Source organism: Opisthocomus hoazin, unplaced genomic scaffold (genome assembly GCF_030867145.1).
Source record: "Opisthocomus hoazin isolate bOpiHoa1 unplaced genomic scaffold, bOpiHoa1.hap1 HAP1_SCAFFOLD_129, whole genome shotgun sequence".
NCBI lineage: Eukaryota > Metazoa > Chordata > Aves > Opisthocomiformes > Opisthocomidae > Opisthocomus > Opisthocomus hoazin.
Genome location: NW_027448892.1, coordinates 30,001 through 40,000, shown reverse-complemented (window position 1 = coordinate 40,000; position 10,000 = coordinate 30,001).

Sequence of the window (10,000 nt, the reverse complement as noted above, 5' to 3'; positions counted from 1 at the left end):
TCGGAAGCGCCGTGCGCGATAGGTAGGAGGCAGAACGGCCACGGCCAGGGCCGCCGGGCAACGCCCGAGTCTGCCCGCTGAGCCGCGGCTGACAAGCGTTCGAGTGCCGGCGACCGCCGCCGGTCTCGGCCCGGCCCTGGAGAAACCCCTCTTGGAGCCCTCGCTCCAGTCGGCAACGGCCACCGGAGCCTGCGGGCAAGCAGCGGCTTCGCGCGGCTTCTGGCAGTCGGAAGCGCCGTGCGCGATAGGTAGGAGGCAGAACGGCCACGGCCAGGGCCGCCGGGCAACGCCCGAGTCTGCCGGCTGAGCCGCGGGTGACAAGCGTTCGAGTGCCGGCGACCGCTGCCCGTCTCGGCCCGGCCCTGGAGAAACCCCTCTTGGAGCCCTCGCTCCAGTCGGCAACGGCCACCGGAGCCTGCGGGCAAGCAGCGGCTTCGCGCGGCTTCTGGCAGTCGGAAGCGCCGTGCGCGATAGGTAGGAGGCAGAACGGCCACGGCCACAGCCGCCGTGCAACGCCCGAGTCTGCCGGCTGAACCGCGAGTAGCTGCAGCGGTTCGATGGCGCTGGTCCGCGAGCGCCAGCCCTCTGCCCTAGTATACGGACAGCGAGGTCCCCGGCCCCGGCGGGCTCGAAGAGAACCGTCTTCCCCCAGCGGGGAGGCGCGCGAGCGCCGCCGACTCTTACCATGACGTAACTGGAGGCAGCGCAAAGCAGCGACCCCTTCGGCAGCTCCGAAGAAGAACCGGGCAAGACGTCTACCTGCCAGAACCGCGGTGGAGCCAAAGTCCCGCCGGAGCGAGGTAGACGAGGCATCCCTTTCCGCCGGCAGCTCCGGCGGCCACATCGGGCACACCGGACCCGGCGGACGGTAAAACGGGTAGACCTGGCCTCCCTGCCGGCAGAACGGGTAGACGAGGCCTCCCTGCCTGGAACCGGGTAGACCTGGCATCCCTGCCGGAAGCGGGTAGACCTGGCATCCCTGCCGGTAAAACGGGTAGACCTGGCCTCCCTGCCGGCAGAACGGGTAGACGAGGCCTCCCTGCCTGGAACCGGGTAGACCTGGCATCCCTGCCGGAAGCGGGTAGACCTGGCATCCCTGCCGGTAAAACGGGTAGACCTGGCCTCCCTGCCGGCAGAACGGGTAGACGAGGCCTCCCTGCCTGGAACCGGGTAGACCTGGCATCCCTGCCGGAAGCGGGTAGACCTGGCATCCCTGCCGGCAAAACGGGTAGACCTGGTCTCCCTGCCGCCAAAACGGGTAGACCTGGCCTCCCTGCAGGTAAAACGGGTAGACCTGGCCTCCCTGCCGGCAGAACGGGTAGACCTGGCCTCCCTGCCGCCAGAACGGGTAGACCTGGCATCCCTGCCGGCAAAACGGGTAGACCTGGTCTCCCTGCCGGTAAAACGGGTAGACCTGTTCTCCCTGCCGGCAAAACGGGTAGACCTGGCCTCCCTGCCGGCAGAACGGGTAGACCTGGCCTCCCTGCCGCCAGAACGGGTAGACCTGGCATCCCTGCCGGCAAAACGGGTAGACCTGGTCTCCCTGCCGGTAAAACGGGTAGACCTGGTCTCCCTGCAGGTAAAACGGGTAGACCTGTTATCCCTGCCGGCAAAACGGGTAGACCTGGCATCCCTGCCGGTAAAACGGGTAGACCTGGTCTCCCTGCCGGCAAAAAGGGTAGACCTGTTCTCCCTGCCGCCAGAACGGGTAGACCTGGCCTCCCTGCCGGTAAAATGGGTAGACCTGGTCTCCGTGCAGGTAAAACGGGTAGACCTGGTATCCCTGCCGGCAGAACGGGTAGACCTGGTCTCCCTGCCGCCAGAACGGGTAGACCTGGCATCCCTGCCGGCAAAACGGGTAGACCTGGTCTCCCTGCCGGTAAAACGGGTAGACATGGCCTCCCTGCAGGTAAAACGGGTAGACCTGTTCTCCCTGCCGGCAAAACGGGTAGACCTGGCATCCCTGCCGGCAAAACGGGTAGACCTGGTCTCCCTGCCGGTAAATGGGTAGACCTGGTCTCCCTGCCGCTAGAACGGGTAGACCTGGCCTCCCTGCCGGCAACATGGGTAGACCTGGCCTCCCTGCCGGTAAAACGGGTAGACCTGGCATCCCTGCAGGTAAAACGGGTAGACCTGGCATCCCTGCCGGCAAAACGGGTAGACCTGTTCTCCCTGCAGGTAAAACGGGTAGACCTGTTCTCCCTGCCGCCAGAACGGGTAGACCTGGCATCCCTGCCGGCAAAACGGGTAGACCTGGCATCCCTGCCGGTAAATGGGTAGACCTGGCATCCCTGCCGGAAAAATGGGTAGACCTGGCATCCCTGCCGGCAATACGGGTAGACCTGGTCTCCCTGCCGCTAGAACGGGTAGACCTGGCATCCCTGCCGGTAAAACAGGTAGACCTGGCCTCCCTGCCGCCAGAACGGGTAGACCTGGCATCCCTGCCGGTAAAACGGGTAGACCTGGCCTCCCTGCCGGCAGAACGGGTAGACCTGGTCTCCCTGCAGGTAAAACGGGTAGACCTGGCCTCCCTGCCGGCAGAACGGGTAGACCTGGCCTCCCTGCCGGCAGAAGGGGTAGACCTGTCCTCCCTGCGGACAGAGCGGGTCGCCCGTGCTGGAGGCCCGTATGCAGGGGTGCCTGCACGGGGTGGGAAGGGGCGGCGGCGGGCTGCCTGTGCTCTCTCAGCCGGGGCGGCGGTGGGGGGGCTTGCGGGGGGTGGCTTGGGGCGGCAGGCCGGTCCTGCCGGAGGCCCGTATGCAGGGGTGCCTGCACAGGGTGGGTGGGCCGGCGGCGGGCTGCCTGTGCTCTCTCAGCCGGGGCGGCGGTGGGGGGGCTTGCGGGGGGTGGCTGGGGTCGGCAGGCCGGCCCTGCCGGAGGCCCGTATGCAGGGGTGCCTGCACGGGGTGGGAAGGGGCGGCGGCGGGCTGCCTGTGCTCTCTCAGCCGGGGCGGCGGTGGGGGGGCCTGTGGCGGGTGGCTGGGGGCGGCAGGCCGGCCCTGCCGGAGGCCCGTATGCAGGGGTGCCTGCACGGGGTGGGAAGGGCCGGCGGCGGGCTGCCTGTGCTGTTTCAGTCGGGGCGGCGGTGGGGGGGCTTGCGGGGGGTGGCTGGGGTCGGCAGGCCCGCCCTGCCGGAGGCCCGTATGCAGGGGTGCCTGCACGGGGTGGGTGGGCCTGCGGCGGGCTGCCTGTGCTCTCTGAGCCGGGGCGGCGGTGGGGGGGGCTTGCGGGGGGTGGCTGGGGGCGGCAGGCCGGCCCTGCCGGAGGCCCGTATGCAGGGGTGCCTGCACGGGGTGGGAAGGGGCGGCGGCGGGGTGCCTGTGCTCTCTGAGCCGGGGCGGCGGTGGGGGGGCTTGCGGGGGGTGGCTGGGGTCGGCAGGCCGGCCCTGCCGGAGGCCCGTATGCAGGGGTGCCTGCACGGGGTGGGAAGGGCCGGCGGCGGGCTGCCTGTGCTCTCTCAGCCGGGGCGGCGGTGGGGGGGCCTGTGGCGGGTGGCTGGGGGCGGCAGGCCGGCCCTGCCGGAGGCCCGTATGCAGGGGTGCCTGCACGGGGTGGGAAGGGCCGGCGGCGGGCTGCCTGTGCTCTCTCAGCCGGGGCGGCGGTGGGGGGGGTTGCGGGGGGTGGCTGGGGTCGGCAGGCCGGCCCTGCCGGAGGCCCGTATGCAGGGGTGCCTGCACGGGGTGGGAAGGGCCGGCGGCGGGCTGCCTGTGCTCTCTCAGCCGGGGCGGCGGTGGGGGGGGTTGCGGGGGGTGGCTGGGGTCGGCAGGCCGGCCCTGCCGGAGGCCCGTATGCAGGGGTGCCTGCACGGGGTGGGTGGGCCTGCGGCGGGCTGCCTGTGCTCTCTGAGCCGGGGCGGCGGTGGGGGGGGCTTGCGGGGGGTGGCTGGGGGCGGCAGGCCGGCCCTGCCGGAGGCCCGTATGCAGGGGTGCCTGCACGGGGTGGGAAGGGGCGGCGGCGGGTTGCCTGTGCTCTCTCAGCCGGGGCGGCGGTGGGGGGGCTTGCGGGGGGTGGCTGGGGGCGGCAGGCCGGCCCTGCCGGAGGCCCGTATGCAGGGGTGCCTGCACGGGGTGGGAAGGGCCGGCGGCGGGCTGCCTGTGCTGTCTCAGTCGGGGCGGCGGTGGGGGGGGTTGCGGGGGGTGGCTGGGGTCGGCAGGCCGGCCCTGCCGGAGGCCCGTATGCAGGGGTGCCTGCACGGGGTGGGTGGGCCTGCGGCGGGCTGCCTGTGCTCTCTGAGCCGGGGCGGCGGTGGGGGGGGCTTGCGGGGGGTGGCTGGGGTCGGCAGGCCGGCCCTGCCGGAGGCCCGTATGCAGGGGTGCCTGCACGGGGTGGGAAGGGCCGGCGGCGGGCTGCCTGTGCTGTCTCAGTCGGGGCGGCGGTGGGGGGGGTTGCGGGGGGTGGCTGGGGTCGGCAGGCCGGCCCTGCCGGAGGCCCGTATGCAGGGGTGCCTGCACGGGGTGGGTGGGCCTGCGGCGGGCTGCCTGTGCTCTCTGAGCCGGGGCGGCGGTGGGGGGGGCTTGCGGGGGGTGGCTGGGGGCGGCAGGCCGGCCCTGCCGGAGGCCCGTATGCAGGGGTGCCTGCACGGGGTGGGAAGGGCCGGCGGCGGGCTGCCTGTGCTGTCTCAGTCGGGGCGGCGGTGGGGGGGCTTGCGGGGGGTGGCTGGGGTCGGCAGGCCGGCCCTGCCGGAGGCCCGTATGCAGGGGTGCCTGCACGGGGTGGGTGGGCCTGCGGCGGGCTGCCTGTGCTCTCTGAGCCGGGGCGGCGGTGGGGGGGGCTTGCGGGGGGTGGCTGGGGGCGGCAGGCCGGCCCTGCCGGAGGCCCGTATGCAGGGGTGCCTGCACGGGGTGGGAAGGGGCGGCGGCGGGGTGCCTGTGCTCTCTCAGCCGGGGCGGCGGTGGGGGGGCTTGCGGGGGGTGGCTGGGGGCGGCAGGCCGGTCCTGCCGGAGGCCCGTATGCAGGGGTGCCTGCACAGGGTGGGTGGGCCGGCGGCGGGCTGCCTGTGCTCTCTCAGCCGGGGCGGCGGTGGGGGGGCTTGCGGGGGGTGGCTGGGGTCGGCAGGCCGGCCCTGCCGGAGGCCCGTATGCAGGGGTGCCTGCACGGGGTGGGAAGGGGCGGCGGCGGGCTGCCTGTGCTCTCTCAGCCGGGGCGGCGGTGGGGGGGCCTGTGGCGGGTGGCTGGGGGCGGCAGGCCGGCCCTGCCGGAGGCCCGTATGCAGGGGTGCCTGCACGGGGTGGGAAGGGCCGGCGGCGGGCTGCCTGTGCTGTTTCAGTCGGGGCGGCGGTGGGGGGGCTTGCGGGGGGTGGCTGGGGTCGGCAGGCCGGCCCTGCCGGAGGCCCGTATGCAGGGGTGCCTGCACGGGGTGGGTGGGCCTGCGGCGGGCTGCCTGTGCTCTCTGAGCCGGGGCGGCGGTGGGGGGGGCTTGCGGGGGGTGGCTGGGGGCGGCAGGCCGGCCCTGCCGGAGGCCCGTATGCAGGGGTGCCTGCACGGGGTGGGAAGGGGCGGCGGCGGGCTGCCTGTGCTCTCTCAGCCGGGGCGGCGGTGGGGGGGCTTGCGGGGGGTGGCTTGGGGCGGCAGGCCGGTCCTGCCGGAGGCCCGTATGCAGGGGTGCCTGCACAGGGTGGGTGGGCCGGCGGCGGGCTGCCTGTGCTCTCTCAGCCGGGGCGGCGGTGGGGGGGCTTGCGGGGGGTGGCTGGGGTCGGCAGGCCGGCCCTGCCGGAGGCCCGTATGCAGGGGTGCCTGCACGGGGTGGGAAGGGGCGGCGGCGGGCTGCCTGTGCTCTCTCAGCCGGGGCGGCGGTGGGGGGGCCTGTGGCGGGTGGCTGGGGGCGGCAGGCCGGCCCTGCCGGAGGCCCGTATGCAGGGGTGCCTGCACGGGGTGGGAAGGGCCGGCGGCGGGCTGCCTGTGCTGTTTCAGTCGGGGCGGCGGTGGGGGGGTTGCGGGGGGTGGCTGGGGTCGGCAGGCCCGCCCTGCCGGAGGCCCGTATGCAGGGGTGCCTGCACGGGGTGGGTGGGCCTGCGGCGGGCTGCCTGTGCTCTCTGAGCCGGGGCGGCGGTGGGGGGGGCTTGCGGGGGGTGGCTGGGGGCGGCAGGCCGGCCCTGCCGGAGGCCCGTATGCAGGGGTGCCTGCACGGGGTGGGAAGGGGCGGCGGCGGGGTGCCTGTGCTCTCTGAGCCGGGGCGGCGGTGGGGGGGCTTGCGGGGGGTGGCTGGGGTCGGCAGGCCGGCCCTGCCGGAGGCCCGTATGCAGGGGTGCCTGCACGGGGTGGGAAGGGCCGGCGGCGGGCTGCCTGTGCTCTCTCAGCCGGGGCGGCGGTGGGGGGGCCTGTGGCGGGTGGCTGGGGGCGGCAGGCCGGCCCTGCCGGAGGCCCGTATGCAGGGGTGCCTGCACGGGGTGGGAAGGGCCGGCGGCGGGCTGCCTGTGCTCTCTCAGCCGGGGCGGCGGTGGGGGGGGTTGCGGGGGGTGGCTGGGGTCGGCAGGCCGGCCCTGCCGGAGGCCCGTATGCAGGGGTGCCTGCACGGGGTGGGAAGGGCCGGCGGCGGGCTGCCTGTGCTCTCTCAGCCGGGGCGGCGGTGGGGGGGGTTGCGGGGGGTGGCTGGGGTCGGCAGGCCGGCCCTGCCGGAGGCCCGTATGCAGGGGTGCCTGCACGGGGTGGGTGGGCCTGCGGCGGGCTGCCTGTGCTCTCTGAGCCGGGGCGGCGGTGGGGGGGGCTTGCGGGGGGTGGCTGGGGGCGGCAGGCCGGCCCTGCCGGAGGCCCGTATGCAGGGGTGCCTGCACGGGGTGGGAAGGGGCGGCGGCGGGTTGCCTGTGCTCTCTCAGCCGGGGCGGCGGTGGGGGGGCTTGCGGGGGGTGGCTGGGGGCGGCAGGCCGGCCCTGCCGGAGGCCCGTATGCAGGGGTGCCTGCACGGGGTGGGAAGGGCCGGCGGCGGGCTGCCTGTGCTGTCTCAGTCGGGGCGGCGGTGGGGGGGGTTGCGGGGGGTGGCTGGGGTCGGCAGGCCGGCCCTGCCGGAGGCCCGTATGCAGGGGTGCCTGCACGGGGTGGGTGGGCCTGCGGCGGGCTGCCTGTGCTCTCTGAGCCGGGGCGGCGGTGGGGGGGGCTTGCGGGGGGTGGCTGGGGGCGGCAGGCCGGCCCTGCCGGAGGCCCGTATGCAGGGGTGCCTGCACGGGGTGGGAAGGGCCGGCGGCGGGCTGCCTGTGCTGTCTCAGTCGGGGCGGCGGTGGGGGGGCTTGCGGGGGGTGGCTGGGGTCGGCAGGCCGGCCCTGCCGGAGGCCCGTATGCAGGGGTGCCTGCACGGGGTGGGTGGGCCTGCGGCGGGCTGCCTGTGCTCTCTGAGCCGGGGCGGCGGTGGGGGGGGCTTGCGGGGGGTGGCTGGGGGCGGCAGGCCGGCCCTGCCGGAGGCCCGTATGCAGGGGTGCCTGCACGGGGTGGGAAGGGGCGGCGGCGGGGTGCCTGTGCTCTCTGAGCCGGGGCGGCGGTGGGGGGGCTTGCGGGGGGTGGCTGGGGGCGGCAGGCCGGCCCTGCCGGAGGCCCGTATGCAGGGGTGCCTGCACGGGGTGGGAAGGGCCGGCGGCGGGCTGCCTGTGCTCTCTCAGCCGGGGCGGCGGTGGGGGGGCCTGTGGCGGGTGGCTGGGGGCGGCAGGCCGGCCCTGCCGGAGGCCCGTATGCAGGGGTGCCTGCACGGGGTGGGAAGGGCCGGCGGCGGGCTGCCTGTGCTCTCTCAGCCGGGGCGGCGGTGGGGGGGGTTGCGGGGGGTGGCTGGGGTCGGCAGGCCGGCCCTGCCGGAGGCCCGTATGCAGGGGTGCCTGCACGGGGTGGGAAGGGCCGGCGGCGGGCTGCCTGTGCTCTCTCAGCCGGGGCGGCGGTGGGGGGGCTTGCGGGGGGTGGCTGGGGTCGGCAGGCCGGCCCTGCCGGAGGCCCGTATGCAGGGGTGCCTGCACGGGGTGGGTGGGCCTGCGGCGGGCTGCCTGTGCTCTCTGAGCCGGGGCGGCGGTGGGGGGGGCTTGCGGGGGGTGGCTGGGGGCGGCAGGCCGGCCCTGCCGGAGGCCCGTATGCAGGGGTGCCTGCACGGGGTGGGAAGGGGCGGCGGCGGGGTGCCTGTGCTCTCTCAGCCGGGGCGGCGGTGGGGGGGCTTGCGGGGGGTGGCTTGGGGCGGCAGGCCGGTCCTGCCGGAGGCCCGTATGCAGGGGTGCCTGCACAGGGTGGGTGGGCCGGCGGCGGGCTGCCTGTGCTCTCTCAGCCGGGGCGGCGGTGGGGGGGCTTGCGGGGGGTGGCTGGGGGCGGCAGGCCGGCCCTGCCGGAGGCCCGTATGCAGGGGTGCCTGCACGGGGTGGGAAGGGGCGGCGGCGGGTTGCCTGTGCTCTCTCAGCCGGGGCGGCGGTGGGGGGGCTTGCGGGGGGTGGCTGGGGGCGGCAGGCCGGTCCTGCCGGAGGCCCGTATGCAGGGGTGCCTGCACAGGGTGGGTGGGCCGGCGGCGGGCTGCCTGTGCTCTCTGAGCCGGGGCGGCGGTGGGGGGGCTTGCGGGGGGTGGCTGGGGGCGGCAGGCCGGCCCTGCCGGAGGCCCGTATGCAGGGGTGCCTGCACGGGGTGGGAAGGGGCGGCGGCGGGGTTCCTGTGCTCTCTGAGCCGGGGCGGCGGTGGGGGGGCTTGCGGGGGGTGGCTGGGGGCGGCAGGCCGGCCCTGCCGGAGGCCCGTATGCAGGGGTGCCTGCACGGGGTGGGAAGGGGCGGCGGCGGGGTTCCTGTGCTCTCTGAGCCGGGGCGGCGGTGGGGGGGCTTGCGGGGGGTGGCTGGGGGCGGCAGGCCGGCTCTGCCGGAGGCCCGTATGCAGGGGTGCCTGCACGGGGTGGGAAGGGCCGGCGGCGGGCTGCCTGTGCTCTCTCAGCCAGGGCGGCGGTGGGGGGGCTTGCGGGGGGTGGCTGGGGTCGGCAGGCCGGTCCTGCCGGAGGCCCGTATGCAGGGGTGCCTGCACGGGGTGGGAAGGGCCGGCGGCGGGCTGCCTGTGCTGTCTCAGTCGGGGCGGCGGTGGGGGGGCTTGCGGGGGGTGGCTGGGGTCGGCAGGCCGGCCCTGCCGGAGGCCCGTATGCAGGGGTGCCTGCACGGGGTGGGTGGGCCTGCGGCGGGCTGCCTGTGCTCTCTGAGTCGGGGCGGCGGTGGGGGGGGCTTGCGGGGGGTGGCTGGGGGCGGCAGGCCGGCCGTGCCGGAGGCCCGTATGCAGGGGTGCCTGCACGGGGTGGGAAGGGCCGGCGGCGGGCTGCCTGTGCTCTCTCAGCCGGGGCGGCGGTGGGGGGGGTTGCGGGGGGTGGCTGGGGTCGGCAGGCCGGCCCTGCCGGAGGCCCGTATGCAGGGGTGCCTGCACGGGGTGGGAAGGGCCGGCGGCGGGCTGCCTGTGCTCTCTCAGTCGGGGCGGCGGTGGGGGGGCTTGCGGGGGGTGGCTGGGGTCGGCAGGCCGGCCCTGCCGGAGGCCCGTATGCAGGGGTGCCTGCACGGGGTGGGTGGGCCGGCGGCGGGCTGCCTGTGCTCTCTGAGCCGGGGCGGCGGTGGGGGGGGCTTGCGGGGGGTGGCTGGGGGCGGCAGGCCGGCCCTGCCGGAGGCCCGTATGCAGGGGTGCCTGCACGGGGTGGGAAGGGCCGGCGGCGGGGTGCCTGTGCTCTCTCAGCCGGGGCGGCGGTGGGGGGGCTTGCGGGGGGTGGCTGGGGGCGGCAGGCCGGTCCTGCCGGAGGCCCGTATGCAGGGGTGCCTGCACGGGGTGGGTGGGCCGGCGGCGGGCTGCCTGTGCTCTCTGAGCCGGGGCGGCGGTGGGGGGGCTTGCGGGGGGTGGCTGGGGGCGGCAGGCCGGCCCTGCCGGAGGCCCGTATGCAGGGGTGCCTGCACGGGGTGGGAAGGGCCGGCGGCGGGCTGCCTGTGCTCTCTCAGTCGGGGCGGCGGTGGGGGGGCTTGCGGGGGGTGGCTGGGGTCGGCAGGCCGGCCCTGCCGGAGGCCCGTATGCAGGGGTGCCTGCACGGGGTGGG